This window comes from Manihot esculenta, chromosome 9 (assembly GCF_001659605.2).
Source record: "Manihot esculenta cultivar AM560-2 chromosome 9, M.esculenta_v8, whole genome shotgun sequence".
Lineage (NCBI taxonomy): Eukaryota > Viridiplantae > Streptophyta > Magnoliopsida > Malpighiales > Euphorbiaceae > Manihot > Manihot esculenta.
Genome location: NC_035169.2, coordinates 17,988,700 through 17,996,253, shown reverse-complemented (window position 1 = coordinate 17,996,253; position 7,554 = coordinate 17,988,700). Strand labels below are relative to the sequence as shown.

General features: G+C 36.5%; 1 long non-coding RNA gene across 2 annotated transcripts; it reads left to right on the top strand.

The window, feature by feature from the left end:
- Positions 1-1,257: 1,257 nt before the first annotated feature.
- On the top strand, positions 1,258-4,717 carry LOC122724488. Of its 2 annotated transcripts, none has more exons than XR_006351874.1 (3): positions 1,258-1,466; positions 3,806-4,104; positions 4,217-4,717. It is a non-coding gene; the product is annotated as an uncharacterized LOC122724488 (long non-coding RNA). The 2 variants fall into 2 exon arrangements; XR_006351873.1 differs by having other exon boundaries at positions 1,258-2,322.
- Positions 4,718-7,554: the final 2,837 nt, after the last annotated feature.

Below are 7,554 nucleotides of genomic sequence, written 5' to 3'. Positions count from 1 at the left end.
CCAAGCTCCAAAACTTGCTCAAAAGCTCACAATCTTCAAAACAAAGCGAAAACTTGTGAAAATCTTGAAAGATTTGAAGGAAGAAACTCAAAATCGGTGAGGGGCGGTGGAGAGCTCACCTTGGCCGATAATGGGAGAAAAGCTCACCCGTTTTTGGCTAAGGGACCCCTTTATAGGTGGCTGGCCAGGCCACGTTCAGGGGCCGAACGTGCCTCCGCATGCATGCCATGTTCGGCGGCCGAACTTGAGGTTCGGCGGCCGAACCTGGACTTCCCTCACTTAATGCTTTCAGGGGCCTAAAGCACTCCCGAAGTGCATGCATGTTCGGCGGCCGAACTTGGGTTTTCCTTCAAGGTTGTTTTCATGCAAAAACTCATTTCCATCTTGCTTAAAACCATAAAACACATTAAAATATTTTATGAAAACATGGTTTTACCCTTCTAGAGGTCTCCGACATCCGAGATTCCACCGGACGGTAGGAATTCCGATACCAAAGTCTAGCCGGGTATTACATTTTCCTTCTGATTTTGATGCTACTAACGCTTATGCTGATCTTTATGATAATCCTCCTTATGTGTATTATCCCAATAAGTCAAAAGTTTTATTTTTGCGCAATCCATGTTTAAAATACATGCACAGATTTTTAGCTTACACTTTTTCTGGAGGCAAAGATGCATCAAATATTTTAACAAAAACTGAACTCTTTTTCCTTTGGTGCATGGTGTATGGGCGCAAGCTCAACTTTGGCTTCTGGCTTGCTACCCAGATTTCTAGAGTCTTATCCTATCATCGCCCACTCATTCTTGGCCCTTGATAACTTTACTAACTGTTAATCTGCATCTTTTTTATCACTACAAAAAAACAAGGTATCAGTGACAGATTTAGCGACGGAAGTAACTTCCGTCGGAAAAAAAAATTTTAGCGACGGAATTAGCGACGGATCAGCGACGAATACTTTATGTTTAATTTTCTGACGGATTAGCGACGGATTAGAGACGGATTTTTAAAATATTAGCGACGGAATTTATTCCGTCGCTAATCCGTCAGAAAAAGCAAACAATATAAAAGCAAAAAACCTAATTTTCTTTTCATCTCTCTTTTAATTTCAGCCACCCTTTCCTCTCTTCTCTGCCTCTCAGCGCCCATTCATGCTTCTTGCCACTCTCGCCGCTGCCGCCTTCGCCGCCGCCGCTGTTCCCGTCGCTGTCGCTAGTGGCTGTCGCCCTTCCGTCGCTGTTGTTGCTGATTTTCCTGCTGTTCCCGTGGGTGTCGCATAGTCCCTCGCCGTCGGCGTCGTTGCTGTTCCCGTGGGTGTCGCGTGTTGCCTTCGACTCGCCGTCACTGTCCCCTCGCCGTCGCTGTCGCTGCTGATCCCGTTGGTGTCGCGCGTTGCCTTCGCCTCGCCGTCGCTGTCCTCTCGCCGTCGCCGCCGTTGCCACCCGCTGCTGCAGCTGCCGCCACTCCAAGTAAGTGTGTGTGTAAAAATACTCCCCAATCCTGGTACAATATGTGATGAGACATCTATTGTAGGGGTTGAGTACTTTGGTATATTGTAGGGGTTGAGTACTTTGCATATTTTCAATTCATTTTACTCCTCTCTCTCCTAGTACAGTATGTGATGTTGAAGGTGAAGCTGCTTCCTGTTTAACATCATTTTCTTTCTTTATTTTAGTGGGTTTAGGTTGAATTTCTAGTTGGGTTGTTTTGATCCTGTTTTCAAGCACAAAAACCCTGTAAAAACCTTTTTCTGAAATTTCCCTGTGTTCATATTTTGTTGAAGGTTTAGGGCTAAAGGGGTTTTTATTTCCTTCTCCCTTTTCAATCCTTTGAATGAAGGATATTAAATTTTTCTTGTTTTTATATATTTCCTCTATTTAGAGAAAAACCCTTGCAAAACCCCTTTCATGAATTTCCTTTTTTTTTTTTCTATTTAATTTTTGTAACCTATGATTCAGTTTAGAGGTTAGGCTTAAAGGGCTCTAAATACACTAGCTTTAGCCAAGCCAGGAAGAGAAAGTAAGAAAGGGGTGAAGTTTTGCTGTTGTGATCTTGCACTGTAGCTCTTAGTAAATGCATGGATGGAAGAGAAGCCATGGCATTAGCTAGTGGGTCAGCACCATATTTCATTCATAGAGGAGGTGGGATTGTTGGGGCTGGGTCTGGATCTCAAATTGGTCCAATACATGTCCCACCTGGGTTCAGACCCTTGTCAAACCCCAATCTAGCAGCTCAATCAAATGTCAGGCCAGGTTCATCTGGCCCAGCATTTTCAATGGAGCCATCAAATGCAAATTTTGCTCATGGCATTAACATCCACTCCAGGTAAGTGGATTTTATTCACTCATCACAGCACACACACACTTATATTATTTTATTATTTCAACAGGATTTCAACAGGATTTAATGAAATTATTTTTAAATAATTTAACAGGATTTTAAAAATAATTAGTGAATGATGAGTGTAAAAATAATTTAAAAATAATATACACACTTATAAAAAACAGGATTTTATTGGTTATGTTAAATAACTAATTATATTTATATTGAATTGAAAGCATGTTAAATTATTTCAATAAAAAAATTAATTGAATTAATGTGTTATTGAATGGATTCAATAATTTATAGATATTTTATATATGTAAATATTCTTATAATTAATTAATCCATAATTTTAATATCTTAAATTTATCATAGAATTATATACTTATACTCTTATATTATTTTAGATTAACTTATTAATATATAATTAAAATTATAATAATTCAACATTTAAATTTAAAAAAATTATAATAATTAAATATAAATTAATTATATTATTGATATCTATAAAAAAATAAAAATAATTTAACTTATTATTAAATATATTTGAAATTTTATTGTTATATTTATCTAATTAACTTTATTAACTTATTAAAATTCACAGTATATTTAATGAAATTTAGAATATAATTTATTTTTAGTTTTTTGAATAAATTATTAATAGTTTAGTATAACTATTTTACGTTTAATTATTATAATTTTTATAAATTTAAGTGTTAAATATGTTATAATTCTAATTTAAATGTTTAATAAATTAATAGCAACTAATACAAAATATTCAGCCATTTATTTATGTCCATCACACACAGTTCTTTTATTTATGTCCAGCTGTCATTGTATTATTTGATATAATGATTAATGTAAATGTTGCTTCATTTAGAGATTTCAATTTTGTCTCTCAAATACTTTGTGATTTCATTTTGAGATAAGTGGTTTGTTTGAGCATCCTATTAAAATTTTGTTGAAATATCTGTCGGATGAAATGATCTAAGAATCTCAATTTTTCTCAACGTATTTAGAAAGTTTTCTTCTCATTTGGACACAAGTTATGGAATGTACAACCAATCGGTTTTTGAACGAACCAAATTAATTTTTATCGGTTTAATTTGATTCGATTTATTTAAAAATTTGATTTGGTTCGATCTTTAAAAAATTATAGTTCGATTTTCAATTTTTTTAATACGATTCGATTTTGAACTAAACCGACTGATTGCACCCCTAATTGAATAAATGAATTTCTTAGTTATCCATATAATATTAAACTCTATGACTAATAATTTATCATGTGGATATAAAACTTTCAGTTAAATAAAAGTTTAAGTAGTTATAATATATCTGCTATCAAATAGTTACTAGGAATCCATTGCTAACTGAATTTTAAAATGAATTAAAAATTTTATTTTATATAATTTTAGGTTATTCATAAATACTTATATATTGGTTGTCTTTATTGTTAATTGAAACTAATGGACAATTATTTTTTCAGATGCCTCGAAGAGCAGTATCATCTAGAGGTAGAGGACATAGCCAGCAACTCTCTACGAATGAAACAGATGAGCCAGTACAGATGCAAGAGGAAACACTGGAGCACACTCCAGCAGCATTAGGGGGACAAGAAAACGCATCATCATCATCATCAGTTCGAACTTGTGTTGTGTGATTATTTCTTTTTTGTAGGCAAAGAAGTTAGGTAGGCAACCAACTCAACTTGAACTATTTCGTGCCACTCACACAAAAAAGGGGAGTCAAGGTGTTTTCATTGATGGAAAATCACAACGAGTTGATGTAAGTTAGTTTTTTCTTATTTATCGTTATCACATTATTTTTCTATTTGTTATGTTATCATTAGTTGTGTATGGTGCATGAAATGTTGATTATGTTTTCTTTTTTTACTTAGGGAGCTTATTTGACTGCCATTGCTGAAAATGTGAATGACAATTGTGATAGTCAGTCTGCTTTTGATTTGAATAAGTGGATGGAAATTTCTGGAAGTAGTAAAGGGAGGGTTTATGGTTTTGGATCTTCTGATATTGCAAAATCTGGAACTCCAACTACCTCTTTCTCATGCACATCAGCTCATCCTGGAGGACCTTCTCAAACTATGTTTTCTTTAGAGGAGGTTGAACAAATATTAGAGCAAAACCGGGTCAAAATGAAACAAGACATGGAGCAAATGCAAGAGCAAATGCAAGAGCAAATGCGAGTGCAGATAGAAAAGCAAATAAAAGATCAGATGAAATCATTGAAGAACAAAAAAAGATCTTCACCGCATAATCCAACTGCAGATTGTACTTCTCTATCAGATGGTTCAACAAATTCATAGATTAGTTTTTAGTTTTATGAACATTGTTAAGTATAATTGATTTATTTTAAATTTTATGACGATTGTTAAGTATTATGAATTTATTTTAAATTTTATGAACATTGTTAAATATTATGAATTTATTTTAAATATTCTGAATATTATTGAGTATTATGAACATTACTTATAATTATTATGAATGATATTTAATTTATATTCAATATGATTCTTAATTATAAATTATTTGATTATACAGGGAATATGTAAATAAAAACAGGGAATTATTTTTTGTGATCGAATTTTAACAGATTAGCGACGGATTTGCGACGGATTTGTGAGAAAATTTTTTAAAATACGTTAATATTTCCGACGGAAAATTACCGTCGCTAATTATTTCCGACGGATTAGCGACGGAATGTTCATCGGATAAATTGGAATTTCTGACGGATTTAGCGACAAACTTTTTTCGTCGCTAAATTTTTCCGACTGAATTTTCCGTCGGAAAGGCCGTCGAAAATATTTCCGACGGAGTCTAGATCCGTCGGAAAGCCGTCGCTAATATTTCCGACGGACTTGTAATCCGTCGGAAAAAATTAGCGACATGACTTTAAGCGACGGACTTGAGTCCGTCGCAAATCCGTCGCTGAAAGTTTCAGCGACGGATTATTGACTTTCAGCGACGGAAAAATCCGTCACTGATAGTCTGTTTTTTTGTAGTGTATCCTAAGCAGACTAACCTGCACCAGACTAGTGAACTAACCCTCCTGGATCTGCTTGTCCTAGAAGACAAGGGGTTGCTTTGCAAGGTTGGTTGTATTTTCTCTTTGACCCCAACAGGACTAGTAGTGCCATGCAATGAGCGTGTATTTCAAAGAAATCGCCTTGTATCCCTAGCCCAGGCAGACGTGCCTAAGGAACAGCACCATTAGAAGTAGCTCCAACAGAGGCGCCAACTGATTCTCCTCCTAACTCCTCTGTTAATGCTCACTTGAACAAAATTATACTCGCATCCAGCATATGGAGAACATGCTGCAACTCTTAGTTAATCACTTCTTGCCTAGCGCTAGCCAAAACCACTTATTGGCCATGGATTTGCCCAAGTCTACACCTCCTGGAAAGTTACTCTCTTGCTTTATAATTTTTTTCATTGAGGATAATGTTCAACATAGGTGTGGAGGTGTTGATACTAGTTCTGGTTGGCACACACTGTACAACTTTTCACATATTTATTCTTATCTTTTCACACATGCATAAAATTTCACAAATTTTTTTTTCTTTATTTTTCTTCTTTCACACATGTACCAAGCATGATAATAAAGTCATAAAAGCCTCTCTCTTATGATCCCTTTTTTTTTCTCACCCTTTAAACCTTTATTGAATCACTTATAGTGAGTTGCATTTATTTTTGGGATTCTCTTGTTATTTGACTTTTTTTGCTCACCGTAGTTTAAATAGTTGTCATTGTTCCTTGTGAGCATGGGCTGTTTGCGTTGGATCTATGGCTGAATTGGTTTCAGTTTTTCCTTTCTGCGCAGGACTTACCTGGAGTGGAAGCTGAAGAGGCGGCGATGTAAGCTGAAGAGACGCGCCTGAAATGCCTTCTGTTTGCGCAAGACTGATCTGCGCACCAAGCTGAAATTGTGCAATCTGCTTTTGTTCTTCCTGCGGTTGTTTGCAGCTCTCTTGTTGGATGCTGTAACGACCCGGAAACCGGACCGCTATCGGCGCTAGGATCCAGATCTGCTTAAGGCCGCCGGGACCCGTAGCAAGCCAAACATACATCCTGAATACCTGTTTAATCCCATACATGATCAACAATTACATAAAAATTTAAAACTTTCTCATTTATTCATTCATTCGTTCATTCATTCATTCATCAAGCTTAACCTGTAACGCCCCGGAAATCCGGACCGCTACTGGCGCTAGGATCCAGATCGGCATAAGGCCGCCGGGACCCGTAGCAAGCCTAACATATACCTGTAAACCTGCTTAATCCCATACATGATCAACATCATACATAAAAAAATTAAAACTTTTCTTTTTATACATGCAGTCAATCACCAACTCAACCTGTGCATACTCTGAACATATACATAAATAAAGTCCCTCTGTGGGATCTCATCAAAGCCTCAAAGGCTATACATCATGTGTTGAGTTAGTTTTGCATAAACATCATATCATAAGATCATGTACATAAAAAGGGATTAGCAATACACTATGGTCAAGCACAATTCTAACCTCAATAATCTCATTACATAACATACTGAAACTCTTACATTTCATCATAATACAACTGTCATGTCCACAATCTAACTATTACATACATATGACTTTTCTCTTCTTTTCTTCTCTATCAATCCCGTACCTGCAAACCTGGGGGTTAGGGGAGAGGGGTGAGCTAGATGCCCAGTGAGTAGAACTATATAAAAAAAAATATTTAAAACATGCTATAATGGAATGCATCATTGCACAAACATTTCACATCATGGACGGACCGACCCAAAAATCCCTCAGCCCCATGCCCGGCCCTATTATGGGCACCACAGGACTTCGTATTGCCCGGCCCTATTATGGGCACCACAGGACTTCGTATTGCCCGGCCCTATTATGGGCACCACAGGACTTCGTAAATCGGAGCTATTGCCCGGCCCTATTATGGGCACCACAGGACTTCGTACACAGGACTAGTGAGTCGTGCAATGTCCCTCCTCATCAACCACAATATAATAATGCAATGTAGCATATTCGTGATTCTAATGCAAACATCCTATATTATAGTCATGATGCATGAAACATGATAAAATATTCACTTTCTTAATTTAAAAGATTAAGTATAGTTCCACTCACCTCTGGCTGACTCTGTCAAACTCTCAGCAGCTGGCTCACTGCTGGGGTCCTTGGTTCCTCGGGTCCGAACCTACACAGGTGGACTC